Source organism: Lagenorhynchus albirostris, chromosome 8 (genome assembly GCF_949774975.1).
Source record: "Lagenorhynchus albirostris chromosome 8, mLagAlb1.1, whole genome shotgun sequence".
Lineage (NCBI taxonomy): Eukaryota > Metazoa > Chordata > Mammalia > Artiodactyla > Delphinidae > Lagenorhynchus > Lagenorhynchus albirostris.
In genome coordinates, this window is record NC_083102.1 from 53,971,431 (window position 1) to 53,996,210 (window position 24,780).

Here is a 24,780-nt window from a genome sequence, read left to right on the forward strand (position 1 = left end):
AAGAAAGAAATGGAAAAAGTCAGAGAAGTCCAGAAAAGTGGAAACCAGAGACCCAAGACCAGAGAGGGCAGTTGAGAAGGAAGTTGCCTGGGTTCCCAGAGCTTTTTAGATTCTGATTCGAATCCCTTATATTATGGGAGCACTTTCTTGTTCCTTATTTTTTAGTCCTAAATTGCTTATAAATTCATGTTTTAGTTTTTTTCAAAGTGGCTTTCCTATTTACAATGCCCACTTACCAGCCAAACAAGTACTTGCTTTCAACCAGCAATTCAGAAAACTAGGAGAGTTTTTACTGGAGAGTAATTGCCATAAAAGCAAATGGGACAGAAGTCAGCTCCACAATTGCTTGATAATATATATTGGTATTTTAACTGTATAACCACAAAAGAAGGTATGTATATATTTTTAAAAGCATGTGTAAAAGATGCTGAAAGTTGTTGGTAGGGCTTTCTGTTAATCCCTTCTATTTTTTAGTAAAACATATTTCTAAAGAAATAATCCTCATGGAAAAGGTTTCACACATATTAAAAATTGCTACTCCAGGACTGTATAGTTTTTTAAGCAATAAGCCTTTCCTATATGGGATGATAAATACAGGTAATACGTCCCAATCAAAAGTCTTGATCTACTAGTGGTTGTTGAAAGCCATAAAGCTCAGATAATATTATAAAAATTTAAAAGGGAAATTCACTTGTATATTTCCAAGATAGGTTTATAAATGATGGTTCATAGAATACTGGTAGTTAAAAAGAAATATGAGATTCCAGAATGCGTTCACTACATAATCAATGTCAGTGAAAATTCACCCGACACTGCTAGATTTTGCTTATGTGTATTTGGACTTTGGCCACCCAACATTCAGGAAGCACTGGGGTGCTTCTTAAAAACACTTCAGTTTTCCTTGGGAAATTACTCCCGCTGCTTTGGAAATACTTTTGGTAAAATGGTAAATTCAAGTGCCTTCCCTCCCACTATGGATGAGAAAGGGGCCTTTGGATGTTCTTTCACCCAGATCCTTTCACTCAACAACCAGATGGAACTAGGGGCCAGTGCTCCAGTGTAAGCTAGGTCAATTTCAAGCTCACTCCTGGGAATTTAAATCTAGAACAGAGTGAAAATGAAACTGACATTGGTAGAATTTACTCATTCCTTCACTAGCACTCTGATCACTAAACTTAGGCCTAGGCCTCTAAAGATTTGCATAAATTCCATGAGTTCCCATATAATTCCATTTTCCTTAATTCCAGCAGATAAGATGTCTGTTGTTTTTAATCTGAAAGCCCTAACTGATTCATTTTTCTGTACTGATCTATAAATTGACCATACTGAGCTATGATATAAGACTAAAACACACATACACCCCACTGCCACCACCACCACCAACAATAACCTATAGTCTATAATCTGAACAAACTTAGGCAGGAAGTGCCAACAAAATGGACAAAAGGGGAGAAGTATAAAGTTGCTACTAAGTTTTCTCAAATTTTTCAAAAATCTTTACAAACATGGTAACTGTCCCTAGTAGGAAAGAAAAGGGAAAGTATCAAAGTATCACACACACAAAAAGTTCAATGTCATTAGTGATCAAAGAGAAGTAAACTAAAACTAGATACCAACTTTTCCCCATAAAATTGAAAGTGATTGAAAATATCAATACTGTTGAGAAGGTGATGAGATGAGCATTTTCATAAACTTCTGGTGAGTGTATAACTGGTCATGAGTTTTCAGGAAAGCAATGTGGCGATATGTCACAAGAACCATCAAAATACTCATATATTGTACTAGTCAGGCAAGCAGAACTATGAGTGTTACAGAGTATGGGATTTATTATATGAATGGACCTTATACAGCTGTGGGGAGAGCTGGGGAAGTGAAGCCCTGACACGGGTTTGAGTCAGAGCGACACACCAACCCTCAAGAACTGGGGTGAGTGAACAAGGGAGAGGAGATCTGAGACACTGTTGTGGGCATGCAAAAGGGGATTCGGATCCATTGGGAGGTCTCTGGGAGGCCATTGACTCTTGGGATCTGCAGCTGGGCATTGGGCAGCCAATCTAGGGCCACTGTCCATCAGCAGGGCCAGCAGTCAGGAAAAAGAACTGGATGCCAAGAGAAGAGTGAGGACAACCTGGAGCCCACCAGGCAGCCCAGCTTCTGACAACAGAGACCTCCAAGGAGTAAGCAAAGCTGCTGCCTCACTCCTGGTGAGTTCCTCTCACATGAGTTCCTCTCTTGGCCAACTGGACCTCTAAGCATGCAGGGAAAGGAATTCTGGGCACTGTAGTTCCCAGCTTCACCAAGTTGAAAATAGAACAATCCAGCACTCGTATCTTTTGATCCTATAGTCCCATTCCACATATAGGAATGGATCCTAATGAGGTGGAAAATGTAGCCGAAGATTAAATAAAAAGATCACTATAGCTGCCATAGTTAAAACAGGCAAAATTGGAAATAAGTTAATTGCCCAGCAATAGGGGACTGGTGAAACAAATTAAGGTAAGACACAGACAAGAGTTTCATGCATTCACTTGAAAAATTATTTCATATCACTTTTAATGACATGGTCATATCCTTATGATATAGAATGATAAAAGTAGACACAAAACTGTACCTGCTCCTTTCCCAAGCCAGGGACCAAATGGAAACAATAAAGCTTTCTGGAGCAAAAACAAACAAACAAACAAAGCCCCATAAAAACAAACACAGAAAAACTGTACGTGCATTGGAATTATGATTCTGGAAACATATTCATAGATTTTGTTTTCTTTTTAATACTTTCTTATACCTTCCCTATTCATTGTTCACAAAGCAGCCAAAGTCATCTTTTTAAAAAAAAATTTTTGTTGAAGTATAGCTGATTTAAAATGTTGTGTTAGTCTCAGGTGTACAGCACAGTTATTCAGTTTATTTACATATATAAAAATAGGTCCTTGTTGGTTATTTTATATATGGTAGTATATATATTTTACTCCCAAACTCCTAATTTATCCCCCCTCCTTTCTCCAAAGTCATCTTTTAAAAATGTAGAAAAATCATGTGTCTTCCTTGACTAAAATCCCAACTTGACTTTCCATTGCATCTGGAACAAAATGCTAATCCTTCCCACCATCCGCAGGGTCTTTCACAGTCCTGCTTTTGCCGACTACTCTAACTGAATCTCCGACAGCTCTTTGCTTGGCTCATTCAACTCCAGCCCCAGTGGGCTGTGGTCAGTTCCTAGCCTTGGCTAACATCTCTCCCATTTTAAGGGCTTGGCAAGTATTACTTTCACTTAACATGCCCTTCTCCCAGTTCTGACTGATCCCTTCTCGTTATTCAGATCTCAGTTCAACTGTCATCTCCTGTAGGAGGCCTTTTCTGAGCACCCCATCTGCTGTCTCTCCACTCCCCACCCCACCCAGCAGTCATTCTTCATCTCATTGCCCTGATCATTTTTTCCTTAACTAAAATATGCTTTTTAATTAGCAGTCTCCCTCACTAGGAAGCAGGGCCCATGAAAGCAGGGACCTTATCTGCCATATTTGTTGTTGTATCACTGTGACTCCAACAAAGCCACCAAGGCTCTCTGTGTTTTCACTGAATGAATGGGTAAGTGGATGGATCAGTTTCCTAAGTTTTCTACAGCGAGCATTTCCCCTTCAATAGTAAGGAAAAGATATTTAGAAGGAATCTGTTGCTTGAAGGGCAATCTTGTACCAGGAAGGACTTTTACCTGTTACATAACTTAATCTCTCTCAGTTGTCATATCTAGTGATTACCCAGGCGTGTTTCGGCTGCTCTGTTCCTCCCACAAGATCTAGGTAGGAGTCTCCACTCTACAGAAGAGAGGTGACTAAATCTCTGTAAAAACACTGGAATCTGGAAAGCATTCTACTGTATAAATCATGTCATGCATAGCAGTTAGTGGGCAAAAGCCATTATACCATGATAACACTGTAAACCTCCCAGAGGGAGTGAATTCAAAGCCCAGTTTAGGGCTACAACTGCTTCTCCTTCTAGCTCAGTGGTTCAGTCACCCTTGGCACCTCTGGTCTGCTTTATCAACACCACCCACTCATCGACAATACTGCCCTCTTCACATCTCTCAGGCCCTCCGGTCTCCAGATCCTACCCTATCACGGTCAATGTGTCAACCATGCTTATTGGCTAACCCTAAACTTCCTTGTTTCTCTGCTGTTCAGACTCTCCTGTCTGAGAAAATCTCAACTATGGAGAAATCCAACGCCTATCATCTCAACATGTTTGTGTTCTGGCTTTGAACTGTCTCTGGAGTAGCAAAAGTTTATCTCCTGCCTTACGTTGCTTTTTTTAATATAAGTTTATTTATTTTACTTATTTATTTTTGGCTGTGTTGGGTCTTCATTGCTGCGTGTGGGCTTTCTCTAGTTGCACGAGCAGGGGCTACTCTTTGATGAGGCACACGGGCTTTTCATCGCGGTGGCTTCTCCTGTTGCGGAGCACAGGCTCTAGGCACACGGGCTTCACTAGTTGTGGCACATGGGCTCAGTAGTTGTGGCTCACGGGCTCTAGAGCGCAGGCTCAGTAGTTGTGGTGCACGGGCTTAGTTGCTCCGCGGCATGTGGGATCTTCCCGGACCAGGGATCGAACCTGTGTCCCCTGCATTGGCAGGCAGATTCTTAGCCACTGCGCCACCAGGGAAGTCCCATGTTGCCTTTTTATGTTCTATTCTTTGGACGTCCTTTGTTCCCTAGGTACTAGAATATAAAGAAAGAGGTGAGGCAAGGCTGAGTGGAGTCAGCCTAGGGAACCTGAATATCTTCACTTTCATGGTCCAACAACACATGCACACAAGGGTGGGAGATGGTGCTGTATATGCCTGTTTTTGTCAGGGCCTTCCCTCCACTGCAGTGGCCAAGTGTCGGCAAGGCAGCTGACACATGATTAGCTCACTTGGCAGAGGGCCAACCGTGACAGGTTGATAGCCCCTCCCAGACACTAGGCAGGCCTCCAGTCTAGGGAAAGGTTCTCATTCTTCTTAGAATAGGTCAAGTTTTATATATAAGAAATAGAAGCATCAGAGTAGAGCTTTAATTAGGTTTTGTTCAGAAGGCAGAGTAAACCAGTGAACCTGTTTCTCAAGAATTCATTTTGGGAATTTTTCATTAAAAAAAAAATCTTTTCCAAAATAAGCAATGAAAGACTTATAACACTCTCCTGTGGTCGATGGGTTTAACTATCTTTAGCAAGCATGAATTCCAGTGAAGGCAGATAATCAACTTTATGGCATATATTGGGTTGGCCAAAAAGTTAGATTGGGGTTTTCCATAAGATGTTATGGAAAAACCCGACGAACTTTTTGGCTAACCCAATAACTTAGCAACCTGGCCTATTTTGTGCTAACCTGACTCTCCATGAATTTCGTGGCAAATGAAACTCTGTGTGACAGTTTCCTTTTTTAGACTCTGACACTGGAAGCTATTTTGCTCAGTTTTATGGTTATATAAATTTTGGTGTCAGCCTCAGCAATTTTTCATGCTTTCCATGTCACCCTAAGGGAAAGTGGGCAATCATCAGAAAGTAGCCATGGAGAACTTCCTCTTGCCTATTATTAAGTGCTGCTGGAGAAAAATCACCCTTCTGGGCACATTGATTTTACTATAATTTTGTGGATCTCCACTTCAGCTGGGCCCATAATATTCCCAGTCAGTCCTCTGTTTCTCAGCTCACTTCTTTCTCTTATACCCAACAGTGGTTGTTTCAAAGCTTTTCTACTATCAAAACAACAATTTCCTCTTAATTCTCAAAAAAAGATGGTGTGGGGCTTCCCTGGTGGCACAGTGGTTAAGAATCTGCCTGCCAGTGCAGAGGACACGGGTTCAAGCCCTGGTCTGGGAAGTTTCCACATGCTGCGGAGCAACGAAGCCCGTGCGCCACAACTACTGAGACTGAGCTCTAAGGCCCACGAGCCACAACTACGGAAGCCCACGTGCCTTGTTGCTCCGCAACAAGAAAAACCAATGGAATGAGAAGCCCATGCACCGCAACGAAGATTAACCCCCGCTCGCCGCAACTAGAGAAAGCATGCACGCAGCAAGGAAGACCAAACGCTGCCAAAACTAAATAAATAAAATAAATAAATAAATTTTTAAAAAAATGGTGCCTCTTACTTGGCATAGAAAATAGAAGCCATCTGAAAAGTACTCTCTCCATTCGCACTACAATTATCCAAAACTGCCCAGTCTACATCCAACTCTTTCCTCTTTCTATTACCGGAGAAGAGGTCTCCCTCTTCTGTTGATACTTTATTACTCTGTGGCAGACAGTCTGTAAAATGGCTCCCAATGACTCTCACTTAACGTTATTCATACCCTGTGAAATTCCCTCCCCCTGAATGAAGGTTGGACATAGGTGACTTCTCCGCCAAAATAGAATACAGTGAAAGTAATAGAATGTAACTTCTGAGGTTAGGTTAACAAACATTATGACTTCTGTCTTGGGTACTTTCTAGCTCCCTCTTCCTCTCTCACTTACTGACCCTGAAGGAAGCCAGCTGCTATGTTGTGAGGTGCCCTATGGAGAGGTTCATGGACTAAGGGAGGCCACTGGCTGACAGCCAACAAGGAACTGAGGCTCTTAGCCCAACAGCCTGTGAGAAGCTGAATGGTGACAATAATACATGAGGAAATATAGAAGCAGATCCTCTTCCCTCCTCTTCCCCCATTGTTGTCATCAGATGAGACCACAGACCCAGCAAATAGCCTGACAGCAACTTCATGAGAGATTTTGAGCCAGAAGTGCCAGTTAAGCTGTGCCCTGGTTTCTGACACACAGGAACTGTGAGATAATAAATATTTACTGTTTTATGCTGCTAAATTTGGGGATAAGTTCATATGTAGCAATAGATAACTAATAAACCTTCATTTATGCTCTGGATCCTTCTCTCTTGCTTCTCTTTTCCACATCTTCAAATCTTCTCTATCTGATCCTTCTAATTAGCAATTACACATGGAAAAACTATTTAAAAGAAAGGAAACCTCCAATTTCAATTTCCCACAGCTAAATTTCTCCCCTCCTCTTAATTTTTTTAAAATTATTTTTTAAAAATAAATTTATTTATTTTTTGGCTGTGCTGGGTCTTCGTTGCTGTGCGCAGGCTTCCTCTAGCGGTGAGCGGGGGCTCCTCTTTGTTGCAGTGCGCGGGCTTCTCATTGCGGTGGCTTCTCTTGTTGTGGAGCACAGGCTCTAGGCATGCGGTCTTCAGGAGTTGTGGCTCGCGAGCTCTAGAACACAGGCTCAGTAGTTGTGGTGCACGGGATTAGTTGCTCCGCGGACCAGGGCTCGAACCCATGACCACTGCGTTGGCAGGCGGATTCTTAAACACTGCACCACCAGGGAAGGCCCTCCCCTGCTCTTTAAAGCCAAGCTTCTTGAGTTACCTCCACTCAATTTCTTCCCTTCATTTCCCTTCCATTCCATTCACCTCCTATTCATCCCATTGCAATGTAGTCATTAGCCCCATAAAATCCAGAAAAACTTCTCTCATCAGTGTGGCCAGTGAATTTTCAGACCTCATTTTACTTGACATTTTTGAATCATTCAGCACACCTCATTTCTCTCAAAAATGTTTTCCTTCCTTCTTCCTCTTCTGTCATAGCAAATGATATTACTCTCTGCCCAAGGTAGAAAAGTGGTCAACTTGACTCCCATCTGTCCATACACTCAATTGTTATCTTCCTCTTTTCTTAGTAGTTCACAGTTCTGTCCACTTTTCTCCATGCACAATGCCACAACTCCAGGACACTATCGTCTCTTGCCTGTATAATTTTAACAGCCTTCTAACTGGTCTTCAATTCATTGTTCTCTCTGCAGCCAAAGGAATTGTTTCAAAACACTTTAACAATGTCAATTCTCTGCCTAAAATTCGTCAATATGTTCCCATTAGGATAAAGTTGAAGTTTTACCTGTAGGAAATATGACCATTTAATTTATCGTCCAAACGGGGCACTTTGGAGAGTGAAAGGGAGTGCTGTTAATAATTATGAAGGAACAGGTGTGTAAGCTGAGACTGTCTGAGAAAATGGGATAAAAGATCACCTTATTTATAAAGACCTGTAATGTCTGGTCCCCAACAATCTCTGCAGCCCATCTCCTGTGTTACCACACACTCCAGTCATTCTGAACTTCATTCAGTTCCTTGAACTCACCATAGAGTCTCTCTTGCTTTCGAGGTTTTGGACATATTGTTGTTTTTGCCTGGGAAACTTTCCACCCCTCCTATTCTTCTGAAAGATTCCTATTCATCCTTATGGACTCAACTTAAATGTCCCTTGTCTGGGAAGATCCTTCCTGACCCCTAGATTCCTCTGCTGTGGGTTCCTAAAGCACATAGTATACCTCATTTCATAACTCTTGTTTCTCTGTATTATTTATAGTTTACTTGAGGACTGACTTCCCAGCTAAATTATAAACTCTCTGAAGGAAGGTACTGTTTCTGTTTTGTTCATAGGAAGGAAGTTTATGGAGGTAAAACATTCAAAGTCCCAGTGTGGGATTTTAGAAAAACCCATCTCTCATTCCTTGATACTGCAGTAGATGGGATTATCTACCCAACCTCCTATTCTCACTTCTGCTGCTGGTGATCTTCATAGCTTAGGGCAAGTGCAGAAGGAATTTTTGAGGATTAAGATCTCACTCCCAGAGATTCTGACTCAGTTGGTCTGGTGTGGGCCCAAGAAATGGTACTTTAAAAAAATCCCACTGTGTGATTCTCATGTGAAGCCAGCATTGCAAATACATAGTACTCTAGAGCAGCCGTGTCTCATAGAACTTCTTACAATGATGGAAATGTTCTATGTCTTCTTTGCCCAATAGGGTAGCCATTACCCCATGTGGCTATTGAGTATTTGAAATGTGGCTAATGATGCTGAAGAAGTGAATTTTTACTTTTATTTAATTTTATACATTTTGAATTTATACATATGACTGACAGTGCAGCTCTAGAGCATTGGCTTTCAAACTTGAGTGTGCATCAGAATCACCGGGAGGGCTTGTTCAGTCAGATTGCTGGGCCCCACCTCAAGAGTTGTCAGGACAGCTGTTCTGAAGTGTGGTCTGAGAATTTTGATTCTGACCAGTTCCCAAGTGGTACTGATGCTGCTGGTCTAGGCACAGAACTTGAAGAAGCGCTGCTTTAGACTTGTTAAAGATATAGACTCCTAGGTCCCATCCTTGTTCTTCTGAATCAGAATCTACAGATTATTTGTATGAACATTAAAGTTCTTTTTTTAATTTATTGAGGTATAATTGACGTATATTCGTTTCAGAATGAACATTAAAATTTGAGAAGCACTCATTTAGATGATTTTGTGTAAGTCAGACAATTCCAAGGTGACCCCATGAATATAACTTTTGTGCTGTAGAATTACACTCATACCTTCATTTAGCTTTCATCTTTCAAACTGCTTTTTTAAAAAAGAGTCAAATCGTGTGTGACCCTACTCTTTGCTTCATTAATTAATCCTTCTCTAAATCTAAATTTTCTACTTGAAAACATAGAAATCCTCACAGTAAATACATGGTGCCTCATATAAGTTGGAATATGTTACATCTAAAACAAACACTTGGTATTCTCTCTGTGGTTTATATTCTGCTTGCAAAGCTTTTCCGTTTATTCTTTCAGCTTCTCACAGGTCACTTTTTTGAGGTTGCTGCCCCCTACCCTTTCAATTTCACTCCAAGCTGAAGCACAGCCCCTCTCTTAACTTCCCTAAGCAAGATCTAGCTATAACTTTACCAGGAACTTGGGAGTCTATGGAATGGAAAAACATGCAGGAAACCAGCCACTGGAAATGAGTAATTCAGGGGTTCACAGCTAAACCTTTCCCAAGGGGGGATTCTGACCTTTGATTTTATTCCTTGACTTGTTGATAAAATGCTGCTCACCGACCCTACCCTCGACCCCTTCCTTCTACTCCATGTTTATGCCTCCTCCAAATTACCACCTACCCAGAACACAAACCTCCATCTCATCTGAGGACCAAAGAGAGAGAAAAATCTAGTTTTCTTGTCTTGTCCTGGTCTAAAGCCTGCCCCAGCCCATTGTGTGTCATCATGTGCAGTCTAGCTCCTAGGAGTCCTTAACACTTCTATTTAGAGAGATTTGGGTTTTATTTTTGCACGGTCAAAAGGTCCACTCAAGGTTCCTCCCTACCTCCAAAATATTTAACTGGCTTCAGAGGCACTTAGTGAAATAGAAAGATGCTGCAAATTTTCAAACAAGTCAGGATTCTCCTACAGATTGAGCACCCTTTCCATATAAAATAGTTTTGTTAGTTCATTCAGGGAATAGAGCTGTCAGAAATTCATATGTGTGGTGGCTGTATTTTTAAAAATATTAACAGTCATTTGTGCATGTTTTCTATATGAGTTCAAAGAATGACTCAAGTATGAGTCAAGTGCCCTTTTTACTCCTAATTTCCCTTTTTTCAGTAATCTTTTAAAAGTTTCCTGTGTCTTGACATAATTTCAGAGAAATTAAACTTAATAAAGTCATTTCATCAGTGCTGAAACAACTAGATATTCATGTTGGGAAAAATGGAACTCAACTCACCTCACACCATACACAAAAATTAATTCAAGATGGATTATAGACCTAAACATAAAATCTAAAACGATAAAGCTTCTAGAAGAAATCATAGGACAATATCTTTGCAACCTTGGGGTAGGCAAAGATTTCCTGAGGAAAACAACACTGACCACAAAAGGAAAAAAAAATTGGTAAATTGGACTTCATCAAAATTAAACACTTGCAGGGAATTCCCCAGTGGTCCAGTGGTTAAAACTCAGCGCTTTCACTACTGTGGGCCCAGGTTCGATCCCTGGTGAGGGAAATAAGATCCCACAAGCCATGCAGCATGGCAAATAAATAAATAAATACACAAATAAACATTTTCAAAAAGACAATGTTAAGAGACCAAATAGATAAGCTACAGGCTGGGAGAAAACGTTTACAACACGTGTCTGACCAAACACCTGCACCCTAAATATATGAAGAATACCTGCAACTTGATAAGAATATTAAAAAATCCAATCTTAAAAATAGTCAAAGGACTCCCCTGGTGGTCCAGGGGTTAAGAATGCTCCTTCCAATGCAGGGGTTGCGGGTTTGATCCCTGGTCAGGGAACTAAGATCCCACATGCTGCGGGGCAACTAAGCCCGCACACTGTAACTAATGAGCACACGGGCCACAACTAGAGAGCCTGTGTGCCTCAACTACAGAGCCCATGTGCTCTGGAGCCTGCATGCCGCAACTAGAGAGAAGCCCACCCAGCGTAGCAAGGAGCCTGTGTGCCGCAACAGAAGATCCCGCATGCCACAACTAAGACCCTACGCAGCAAAAAATAAAATAAAAAATATTAAAGAAAAAAAACAGTTAAAAATGTTTAAACAGTCATTTCACAAAAAAGACAAGAAATGGCCAATAGCCACTTGAAAAATGCTCAACATCATTAAGTTCTTATAAAAATACAATTTTAAACCACAATGAGATACTGTACACCCTCTAGAATGACTGAAACTAAAGAGAATAAAAACTCTATAGACCCTCATGTTTTGCTAATGGAAGTATAAAATGATATAACCACTCTGGGAAATTGTTAGGCAGTTTCTTATAAAGTTAAACATATACTTACCATACAATTCAGCAATCCCACTCCTAAATATGTACCCTAGTGAAATGAAAAGATGACTACACAAAGACCTATACGTAAGTGTTCATAGCAGCTTTATTCCTGGTAGCCTTAACTTGGAACCAGCTCAGGTATCCATAAAGAGGATAGTAGATAAACTGTGATATATTCATACAGTGGAATGCAACTCAGCAATAAAAAGGGACTAACTACTGATACAACCACAAGGATGAGTCTCACAAACATTGTGCGGAGTAAAAGAATCCAGACTGAGAAGAGTACATACTTTATGATTTCACTTACATGAAGTTCAAGAACAGGCAAAACTAATCTATGGTTACAGAAATCAGAACAGCAGTTGCTTGCAGGTGGTGGTGATGGGGATAACTGGGAATGAGCTGAGAGAACTTTCTGCTGTGATAGAACAGTCTTTATCTTGATGGGAGTGTGGATGAGCACAGGTGTCAGAACAGAAACCTGTGTCAGTTTTGTGAAAACTGACCAAATTGTACACATAAGATCTGTGCATTTCTCTGTTTAAATGGTATCTCAGTTCTGAAAAACTTAAGCAGCTTAAAATAACATAATAATTGCACTTAGTCTCTGTTATAACCATTGATCCATAGATCCTACTAATTCTACTAATAATGGTCAATTGCTCAATGGTGTTGACGAATAGCAGTTCATATGTGTTACCTAATTAGGTAAAACTATTGTTGCTTTGAATCTTCTGAATTTTGCTAAACATAGCTGCAGATTTATTTCTGTATTCAACTACAACACTGTGTAGATTTGTTTTAAAAGATGACTGATGTTCAGCTCAGTTCCCTCAACGTTTTTCACCAACATGTGATCCCCTTACATCTTTTTGTTCATCTTTATTTTCTGATCTGAAATGTGTTCAACATTTGATTCTTTGCCACCAAAATCCCATCAATCTATCACAGCCCAGTTCAAGTGCCATTTCCTCTAGAGGCTTTTATTCCCCCCTGCAGCTAATATAGCTCTCAATTCTTTCCTGAACCATTGGAGCACTTTTCCTCTCAAGTGCTAATTCCCATGATCTTGCAACAGCTTAAAATGTATTTGGAGCTTCTATTCTGGAATGGACATTTTTTCTAGAGTGCAGGGTTAGGCACACAGAAGGTACTCAAATACCTAAATAAACATCTGAACTTAAAAAATGTTTAATCTCATGTCATGTGGATCTCCTTTCCCTGATCTAAAGAGTATACATGTAAGATAAATAATTTGTGTCCAAATAGATCTTGCCTTATCTAAAAAGAATAATAATAGGAAAATTTGAATGATACTCTAACTTTCAAACACTTATGGTTAAATATATTGTTCTTGTAATCAAGGTCATTTTGTACATTACAATCATTATACTAGAGAAAGTTCAACAAAATAAAACAAAAGTGATTGACAGTTTCCATTTTATTATCAAAAGACGAGACTGGTTTGACCAAAAGTATCTTTTCAACAGGTACATCACGTTTATCTTTGGCAGGAAGTTAAAAGACAGCTCTATAAAATTATTTGGGGCAGTGACAAACATTTAGCCAATTCATTAATGAGAATATTCTATACGTTCATTGCCAAGGCTAACTGTATTGTGTGATACGAGAGCCTTTAGTATGTATGAGGGACCATTACTTAATAAATGTATTTTAGTTTTCAGGCATTTTTGATTGTTATATTCTGTGCTTTATGATTGAGGCTCATATCAGTCACTCCTGTACTATAATGATAATAAGAGAAACAATGCTAATAAGTGATGATTCATTGCACTGGATGTAGAAACTCTGCTTCATGAATTTTCTAACTGTTTTTCCCTGTTCTAGACATTAGCCAGTGTCTATTTTTATTAAATGAAAATTTCAAAGCCTCTGCCAAATAAGTACATTTAGAAAGTAGGAATTAATATGGTACTAAACAAACTACAGTACCTTAAATATACTTCACATCAGATACTAATGTAGTTAAAGATATATACTAAATTAAAAGCCAGCAGAGGGCAGCTTAATACAATAGTGATTGAATACTTTTAAGTATGGTAGCAGTATTTTAAAAATAATTCCAAGAGTTAGATATTATAGATATACAAAGTGAAAAGAGATATATTTAATAAAAATATTTTAAAATTTCAGTTATAATAAATATTTCTGAGTTGATATATATGCAATATATTTTATATGCAGTGCACTTTTTTAGTTGATCTTCAAATACAAATGTGAATTAAATTTATCTTTCTCACTTTTTTTTTTTTTTTTTGGCAGCAGCAAAGTTGGCCCAGAGGTCAAGCAACTTGGCCAATATTCACATTTTTAAAATGTGATCTTAGGTCCCCCTCTCTCTGTGGTGGCCAATGTTCCTCCTGTAAGAAGGAATTGGCACCTCTAACTTGTTTCTAATTTAATGGAATTAAAAATTAGGATGATAATGATAATTCTCTTGAAAGTACTTTTCATAATTTTTAATAATTGATGTATTAATTTGCATGCTCTTTGTCTCTGCCTCTAGTTTGAATGCTTCATGAGGTCAAGGACATGTACTTCAGGGACCTTGCCAAATGCAGTGTCCAGCAGTTGGCTTTCAATAATTATTTGTTGATTTAATTATGTAATTAACTGTAAATTATTAAGGGAGTAACATTTCTAGAGACTATTCCATGTTTTCATGTAGTCAACAGCTATGCTTTCTATTCACCCATCCACCCACCTATCCACCCATCCATTCATCATCCATCTATCCCTGTGTCTGTCCATCTGTCCATCCCTCCATCCATCCATCCATCTGTCCATCTGTCCACTTGTCCATCTGCCCATCCATCCACCTATCAATTCATCCATCCATCCATCTATCCATCCCTCCCTCCCCACAGACATCTAATCCTCCAAGACAATCTTCAGAAAGGGTTCCTTTCTATTTGGTGATTGAAAAAGGAACTTTCTCAGGGAAGAATCCCTAGTTCAAAGACTTCCTCCGAGAACACATAAAATCGCTTGAATAGTCTTTACCGCGGGGGCTGCGTCGTTTTAAAAAGACTGACAGTCTTCCTCAGTTCTTCCTGTAGGTCAATGCCATGGCAAAAGGGTACATAAGGACTTATTTTCCTTTTTTTCCCTCTTGAAACCTCTGGTTGCTTTTTAGTAACTACTTTTTGACAAAGTGAAAGATGAAGCCTTTCCTCTTTCACAAGATTTATGTTATTTATCTTGTAATATTTCAGAGTTTAAAAAAAATTCATTGCCACTTTTGTGGCATTTTTTAACTATAAAAGTATTTATTGCTAAGTTGCATAATATTTTAAAAATTAAAATACAATATTACATAGAGAACAAATATAAATAGTTAACTTATATGGTTAATTTCTTTAACTTAGTAATATACATTTAAGGTTCCTCCATGTCTTTTCGTGGCTTGATAGCTCATTTCTTTTTATTGCAGAATACTATTCGATTGTCTGGATGTACCACAGTTTATTTATCCATTCACATGCTGAAGGACATCTTGGTAGCTTCCAAGTTTGGGCAATTATAAGTAAAGCTGCTATAAACATCCATGTGCAGGTTTTTGTATGGACATTTACTTTCAACTCCTTTGGATAAACACCAAGGAGCATGATTGATGGATGATATAGTAGGAGTAGGTTTACTTCTGTAAGAGACCACCAAACTGTCTTCCAAAGTGGCTGTACCATTTTGCATTCCCACCAGCATGAATGAGTGTTCCTGTTGCTTCACATTCTTGCCAGCATTTGGCGTTGTAAGTGTTCCACATTCTGGCCACTCTAAATAGATGCGTAGTGCTATCTCGTTGTTGTTTTAATTTGCATTTCCCTAATGACATATGATGTGAAGCATCTTTTCATAGCTTATTTGCCATCTGTATATCTTCTCTGGCAAGGTGTCTGTTAAATTCTTCGGCCCATTTTTTAACTGGGTTGTTTGTTTTCTTATTGTTGTATTTTAAGAATTCTTTGTATATTTTGTATAACAGTTCTTTATCAGTTGTGTCTTTCATAAATATTTTCTCTTGTCTGTGGCTTGTTTCTCATTATCTTGACATCATTTTTCACAAAGCAAATGTTTTTAATTTTAATAAAATCCAGTATTAATTATTTCTTTAATGGATTGTGCCTTTTGTGTATCAGAAAAGCCACCTAGGTTTTCTCCTATGTTATCTTATAGGAGTTTATAATTTTGCATTTTATGTTTAGGTCTGTGATCCATTTTGAATTAATTTTTGTGAAGGGCCTAAAGTCTATGTCTTGATTCATTTTTTGTGTGTGGATGTCTAGTTGTTCCAGCACCATTTGTCGAAGTGACTGTCTTTGCTCTATTGTATTGCCTTTGCTTCTTTGTCAAAGATCAGTTGACTATATTTATGTGAGTCTATTTCTGGACTGTCTATTCTGTTTCGCTGATCTATTTGTCTATTCTTTTGCCAATTTCACACAGTCTTAATTACTGTAGCTTTACTGTAGTAAGTTTTGAAATCTATAGTATTAGTCCTCCAACTTTGTTCTTCAATACTGTGCTGGCTATTCTGTATCTTTTCCCTCTGCATATAAACTTTAGAATCTGTTTGCCAATATCCACACATGAACTTGTTGGGATTTTGATTGGGATTGCAATGAATCTATAAATCAAGTTGGGAAGAACTGACATCTTGATGATACTGACTCTTCCTATTCAGGAACACAGACTATCTCTCCATTTATTTGATTTCATTCATTAGAGTTTGGGAGTTATTCTCAAATAGCTCTTGTACATATTTTGTTAGATTTATACCTAAGTATTTCATTTTGCGGGGTGCTAATGTAAATGATGATGTGGTTTTTATTTAAAATCCACTGTTCATCACTGGTCCTCAATATAATTTTTATCAGCAGCTTGGTAATTGATCATATGGCTCTTTGGTAAGCTAAGTAACTAACCTCTTTCTCTTAAAAAATATTTAGAATTTTTTCCTGTTTTCTGATATTTTAAATATCAATGAGATAATGAACAACCCTACACACACACACACACACACACACACACACACACACACACACATCTTTAAGGGTTCCTAAGATAATTTCCTAATAATAAATCCCTTAAAGTGGAATTTCTGGGTCAAAAAGACACATATGTTAAAGGTTTTTGACACATGTGGCCAAATTGGGCTTGAGAAGTGTTATAAAACTTTAAATTCCAATTGACAGTGTATGAGAGTGCCTCTTTGTTTACATCCTCAGCAATTCTGGGTATTATAGTGTTTAGATTATCTTTTGGAAGAGGTGTTTTTGATTTAAAAATTGTCTTGTTTTGGACTTCCCTGGTGGTGCAGTGGTTAAGAATCCGCCTGCCAATGCAGGAGACATGGGTTCGAGCCCTGCTCCCGGAAGATCCCACGTGCCGCGGAGCAATTAAGCCCATGCACCACAGCTACTGAGCCTGCACTCTAGAGCCCACGAACCACAACTACTGAGCCCACATGCCACAACTACTGAAGCCCGTGTGCCTAGAGCCCGTACTCCGCAACAAGAGAAGCCACCACAATGAGGAGCCTGCGCACCGCAACGAAGAGTAGCCCCCCCGCTCACCACAACTAGAGAAAGCCCGCGCACAGCAACGAAGACCCAACACAGCCAAAAATAAATAAATATATTAAAAAAGAAAAATTATCTTGTTTTAGTTTGTAATTATATGGTCACTGGAGAGATGAGTAAATCTCTCTATTGAGGATACCAATAATTTGCCATATGCTGCTTGTATTTTCCCCACTTTGGTATTTTAACAGGTGCTGAGCTCACCTGTGAGTACAACAAAGTGGGATGGAGGTGCGAAAATGTCAGTAGTGACAAAAACAATAGGTGTGTGTGCATGTGTATGTGTGAATGCACGTGTGTGTAGCCAAATGATTTATGCTTCAAAGAAGTGGTTAATGGACAATGGTATAAAAATTCTTTTTTACACTTCAGAAAGTTAAACATAGTCCAGAATAGGAAAATCTACAGAGACAGAAAGTAAATTAGTGGTTGCCAGAGGCTAGAGGAAGGGGAGAATGGGGAATGACTGGTAGTGGGTAAAGGGTTTCTTTTTGGCACGATGAAAATGTTCTGGAATTAGACAGTGGTAATGATTGCACAACTTTGTGAATGTACTATAAACCACTAAATTGTACACTTTAAACGTATGAATTTTATGGTATGTGAATTACATCTCAATAAACCCATTATTTTAGAAAGTCAGTGTGCTTATTTTTCAAATACCCACTTGAAATTTTGATTTTAATAAAAATGACAATGTGTTTTAAATCATTTTTCCAAGGCAAAAGAAAGATCAGAGGCATCTAGGCTTACTGATCCAATGTTAATTCAAGGGTAATGTGTACATTATTTGCAGTGGTGAAATTTTTCTAGAATTAGATGTTGATGATGGTTGCATAGCCTTGTGTATATACTAAAACCCAGTAAAGTGTACACTTTAAAATGGTGGATTTTGTGGTATGTGAATTGTATCTCAAATTTTTAAAAGTTGATTTAAAAAGTTGGCACAGTGCTGCTATATGACCCAGCCATTCCACTCTTAGATGTATACTCCCAAAAACTTGCACACGAAGGTTCACAGCAGTATTATTCAAAACAGCTTTAAAATGAAAACAACCCAAATGTCTATTACTTGATGAAAGAATTAATAAAATGTGGTATTTCCACACAATGGAATATTACTCAGCAACAAAGAGAAATGAAACACAGATACATCCTGCAACAGAATGAACCTTGAAAACATTATCTAAGTGAAAGAAGCCAATCACAAAAGACCACATATTGTATGATTCCATCTGTGTGAAATGTCCAGAATAGGCAAATTTATAGAGGTAAGAGAGTAAACTAATGGTTGTCCTGGGGGAAGGGGTGGAAATGGGGAGTGACTGCTAATAGGTAGGGGCTTCTTTAGGGGTGGTGAAAATATTCTGGAATTAAATGGTGGTAGTGGTTGTACAATCTTGTGAATATACTAAAAACCATTGGACTGTACACTCCAAATGGGTGAATTATGTGGTATGTGAGAATGGTATCTCAATAAAACTGTTTAAAGAAAGAAAAATGCTAACAAATAGCAAAATGTTGAGACAAATATTGAAGAAAGACAGATGGTAGAAAGTCTCTGCTAATATGATGTTAAAAAACCAAAGAAATAAAACACAAAGAATCCCTGTTTCCTTTCTCAGCCTTCTATATGAATTATAGACAGCATTTACCAATATCTTGAATCTATAATGACTCCTTTGACCCTTTTCTCCCTTCTTCTTCCACTGTTCACATTACAAATGTCCTGCTTATTCACAGAGTTTATGAAATCCACGTGCATTTTTTTTTGCCAACGTTATGCTGTAATATGTTTCAATTAAGAGTTTGATACCATTTCAGATTTTTACTTTTACCATTCACTGTTTTTTTAAACAGAAATACTAAATAAATATGTTGCTATTACACATTCATGCTGGACAGTCACCACAGTGATCAAGTCGGCCAGAAGAAGAGTGTTTACTGCAAGGCTCTGGTTCTTGTTATTATTCAACTCTCTCTACATGAAAATTAGGTCTCCCTAGTAACTAAATTGTTTTAGCCATTGTTTTGACTTTTAACAGCCTTGGGAGTAAAATCATGTCAAATGGTTTACGTTATAGAACTTCCGAATTCATTCAACAAATTTTTATTGAGAACCTGTTATTGACCAGACACCATTTATTTATAATGAACATTAAAGAACACTATTTGGTTAATCAAGTATGATTTTTTTCTTACAGATACTGGTAAGAACACTTCAAAGACGTGAATGGGATTAATTCAGGACTGTTGTTCCTGACAGATAAGCCAGTCTACCTGCTATTGAATGATGTGCAAAAAAGAAATTGGGTAAGAAGAAAGTTATTTGAATAAATTTTTTTTTGCATTTGTAGAGTGCTTTTGTTTCTCAGGATATTTTTAACGAACAAAAAATCTTTTAAAATCCTCACAAGAACCTTAGGAGTGCGGCTGGGCAGCACTTTCCACATGATTCTTCTGTGGATGAGGACATGGAAATTAGTGAGGTTGTGTGATGGGCTTGCTTGGATATGCACAGGAATGCAGAAAGTCTGACTCTTACTATTTTATTTCAACTTGACCTCTAGAAGTAAGAAAGACTGACGACCAAACCTCTCTAACATTTTCTAAACTGTTTATTTTATTCACACTTGATTCTAATCTAAAGTTGCCTTTAAAGAGAAAAGAGCCCCACCTAGCTACTTGCTCAGTGGGATCTGGTATTCCATCTAATCTCCTTATGTTAGTGTATAAATTGACCAAGGTTAAAGAGAAAAAAATCTTTCCTCAATGTTTGGGAATGGTGGAGTAGGACAATTTATCTGCAAGGTATAAAAAGGTAAGGTGTACCTCTGCTTTTTGGTGAGAAAAGTTCAGAAGTGACTGTGTTTTGTTAATGAAAACTTCACAATACTTATCTTTGGCTAGAGATTAAACGTGGAAAGATCCACCCATTCATAATCATAGTTTTTGTAAAATTATACATAGTAAAAACTAATGGATCATAGTCTTCATCTGTTGCAGAAATGTTACAACTTCAATATTGCCCAAATGTGTATAAGTGCTATATTTCGAGCCATTGCATAATAATAATTTCTCACTTTTACCAAGCGCTAATTGTGTACTGTGTAGGCAAAACCTACACTTCTCCTGCATATCTGTTTTGTTCTCACACTACTGCCACACTCACAACACTTCTGACACCAGACATGTGGGTTTTCTGAGACACCAGCTAGGTGTCCTACAGTGTAACTCAATTCTGACACTATCTACCTGGAGATGGCATCAGATGCCACAGGATAAGGACTCAGTCCTACAAGACTGCCCCCCTCCCCACCACTTTAGATGCCAATCGCAAGTAGTAGGTCCCCAGGTTACCCACAACTTGTGTTCAACTTGGCTACAAATCAGAGATTCCCGTGACCTCCTTAGATTCGATTATTTGCTCGAATAGCTCACAGAACTCAGGGAAACACTTATGTTTACCAGTTTATTAAAGGGTATGATAAAGGATACAGATGAACATCCAGATGGAAGAGATATGAAGGGCAAAGCATGTGGAAAGGGGAACGGAGCTTCCATGCCCTCTCCCAATGCTCCATCTCCCAGCACCTCCACGTATTCAACAACTTAGAATAGAAGCTTTCTAGAACCTCATATTTTGGGATTTTTATGGAGGCCCCATCATGTAGGCATGATGGACCATTAATTCCATTTCCAGCCCTTCTCCCCTCTCTAGAGAATGGGAGGTGAGCTGAAAATTCCAAGCTTCTAATCATGGCTTGGTCTTTCTGGTGACCAGGCCCCATCCAAGAGCCCACCAAGAGTCAACTTTTTAGGGCCTTCCCTGGTGGTGCAGTGGTTAAGAATCCTCCTGCCAACGCTGGAGACACGGGTTCGAGCCGTGGTCCGGGAAGATCCCACATGCCGCAGAGAACTAAGCCTGTACACCACAACTACTGAGCCTGCACTCTAGAGCCCACGAGCCACAACTACTGAGCCTTCATGCCACAACTACTGAAGCCCATGCACCTAGAGCCCGTGCTCCACAACAAGAGAAGCCATCACAATGAGAAGCCCATGCACCGCAACGAAGAGTAGCCCCCGCTCACCACAACTAGAGAAAGGCCTGCACAGCAATGAAGACCCAATGCAGCCAAAAATAAATAAATAAATTTATTTAAAAAAAATTCAGAGTTGTTTTAAAAAAAAAAAAGAGTCACCTTCTTAGAACAAAGGACATTGCTATCATCCAGGAAATTCCAAAGGATTTAGGAGATCGGTGTCAGGAACTGGGGTCAAAGACCAAATTTTAGAGCAAAAGATGCTCCTAAGCTCTTATCACTTAGGAAATTACAAGTGTTTTAGGAGCTCTGTACCATGAACTAGGGGTAGAGACCAATATATGTATATTTTCTGTTATATCTCACATGTACGAAGACCTATTGTAAGTGGTGCAGGAGGTGGGAGGACTGAAGGAAAGAACATTAATTCTCCTGGCTTCTTCCTTGCCTGACCATGGGTTGGCAGCAGGGCAGCTTTCATGGGTGTGTGACCTCTGCAGTCAATAGGGCCCCATACTCAGAGGGGTCCTGCATTTGATTTAATGCTTTGCTGACACCATTTTGAAATTCTTAATTTTATCTCTGAATGTGTGTTTCGTTAGTAAAGTCTGATTACTAAAGAGGAGATACACGTGATACACGTTATGCCATTTCTGATTGCCCCATTTGCATACAGCATTTCCAGTGCTCCACGGGCATAGCATTCCTGTGCATCCATGACACTTGGGAGTTCACTGAGACTCAGAGCAAAGTCAAGGTAAACCTCTGCGACTGATTAAGCCCGAAATGCCTCTCCTTCCACTTGAACCAGAACAAACAAACAAACAAACAAAAGGCTGTGGCATGCTAAGAAACCCAACTAACCAAGGAACTCTATCATATCCTTTCTTACTCATGTTACGTCCCTATATTAGCCAACCACTTACACTAAAAATGATGCCATAGAAGGAAAGGGAGGACAGGACAATCCATAGTTCCTTTTCCTTTCAGTCCCTCTTTACTCATTAGTAAGCCAAAGGCAGACAGGGTTGGTACAATGTGTGTGTATAAAGAAGTTAAATGGAATAGTTGAGTTAGTTCTGAGGGGTGTTTCCACTGTTCCAGCAAGAAAACAAATGCATATGTTATGTATGAACTTTGAAATGTGAATTGGATAATTTTGGTGATTCTGCTGCATACAAGTTAAATGCTCTTATATTGCATTTAAAACTGACATTGCACAATGTAAGTGGTAAAGTTTGTGCTGATAATTTAAACTTTTAATTCTTTTCTTTACTTTAAATGGTGTTAAATGGAAAAAATTTAAAACATGACCAGTCAAGTGAGAGGGAAAGAAAGACTGTGGAAGAAAAGCTAAAGTTTTATATTTCAGGACCTTTAATTACATTTTTTTCTTGATTTTTCAGTTTGCACTGGGCTTCACAAATTTATGTACTTGGTTAACGGTGTCTGCGTTCCTCCACCCAAGGCCACAATTCCTGATGGTGGCCCTTTTCTACAGCTACAGGTCTCCTTGGGTGCCCAGAGCTGGTCCCTCTCCCTTGCTCCTTCAAGCCTGCGGCTGGTAGCACCTGCCACTCTTGCAGTCCGGTGCGGGTGAGAGGGAAGGGGTATGGAGGGAAAAGAGGGAGATATCGCCTTCCCTTGTTTTCTTTTAACCTCTGCCCACACCTTTGTAAATCACTTTCATCATTCCCTCTTTTTTTTTTTGTGGTACGCGGGCCTCTCACTGTTGTGGCCTCTCCCGTTGTGGAGCACAGACTCCGGACGCGCAGGCGCAGCGGCCATGGCTCACGGGCCCAGCCGCTCCGCGGCATGTGGGATCTTCCCGGACCGGGGCATGAACCCGTGTCCCCTGCATCGGCAGGCGGACTCTCAACCACTGTGCCACCAGGGAAGCCCCATCAGTCCCTCTTTTACACGCCTCTGTTTTCATATATTTTACTGTAGACAATTTCAAACATAGACATATATAGAGAAACTAGTATAATAGATGCCCACATAGCCATTATCCGGGTTCAGCGATACTTCTTTCACTCCTTTGGAGTGTGCCATCTGTTTCTTGCTGGGATCCTGGCTGATATAGGGCCTTCCTATGCATTTGGACTACTATTCAGAGTCATTACACCCCTCTCTTCAACAGGGACAGCAACTATTCAGATTATTTCTGAAAAGAACCAAATTATCCCACAGATTAAAATGGAGGAAGTGGCTTTAGACATATTTCCTGCCTGTTCAGTGAAACTTGGTTCCCTGACTCCCTCCCGGGCATCCTAGCTCATCTTAAACCAGGCTTTGTTTCGTACACAAAGCTGCAAAGAGAGGGCATACTTGGTACCGTTCAAAATATGTGAATCACATTAATCAACAGTGTTTATTCCCATAGATTAATAAATGCTTTGTCCTTTCACTCATGAGAGAAAAGGAAACACTTGGAAAGAATTTTTTCTTTGTGAGGCAGTCCTCTTTGTGAGAGGATTGATTACATGGTCATAGATCAGCAGTATATTTATCTTCCACAACTTCAGGAAAATAATTTTGTCATTAATGAGATTTGCTAGTAAAACAGAAAGGTCATATCCACAAGGACAGAGTCATTTGTAATATGAGACCCTGGTCTCTTAACAAGAAAGAGAATCATTTCAGTTTTAGTCTTTTTATTAGTAGACACAATAAAAGTAATGTACTATTCTAGAAACAGGTATTTGGAATTAGACTCTTTTTCATCACGTCCCATCAGGTGTACCATAGGATTGTCTAAATCAATAGGAAGCTAGAAGGAAGGGGTGCGGAAAGAACTGATATTTATTGAATGCCTTCTTTGTGTTATAAGTGCTCTCAGGTTTATTATCAATTTAATCCTCATAGTAATCCTAGGAGGCTGATGTTATTATTCCTGTGTTATGGAGGAGGAAAGTGAGACTTAAGTAGGATAAGTTGCTCCAAGGCCCACAGCTACATAATAATTAAAATAGCCACTATTTATGTATGGCTATGCTTGACTCTATGCAAAGCACTTGACATTGAAATTTATGAAATTTAACCCTATGTGGTAAATCGCTTTATGCCCATTATACAGATGAGGTGGGTTAAGCATCATGCCATGGTCACATCATTAATACTGGCAGAGTCAGAATTCTGAGTCAGTCCTGGTGGACTCAAATCCTTGCTAGTCTCACCACCTTCTGTTGGCTGCCAAAGAGATGGGTACACTGTTACAATTTCTTTTTCCATCTTGAACTTCTCTTCCTCTTTCACAATGTCCATTCAATCATTCTCGTTAGATCTTTCTCTTTAATAAAGGACACAAAAGCAAATGTGAGGAGACAGGTCCTTTGTCATCATATTTCATTGTGCAGTCAGTCTCAACAGCTGGCCTGTTCTTTCCTTCATCATTTTCTTGTCTAACACAATTTTCTCCTTTCATTGTCTCCAGACATGTTCATTCAAGTACTCCTAAAATATTTTAAGAAGTAATACATTCCT

At 39.2% G+C, this 24,780-nt stretch overlaps 1 protein-coding gene across 1 annotated transcript in view; it reads left to right on the forward strand.

Moving 5' to 3' along the window:
• Positions 1–17,699, forward strand: part of PTTG1IP2 (PTTG1IP family member 2) — a 67,326-nt gene extending 49,627 nt beyond the window's left edge. Inside the window, 1 exon segment of the mRNA XM_060156176.1 lies at positions 16,987–17,699. The gene's annotated coding sequence lies outside the window, so the exon portion shown is untranslated.
• The last annotated feature ends 7,081 nt before the right edge of the window (positions 17,700–24,780 follow it).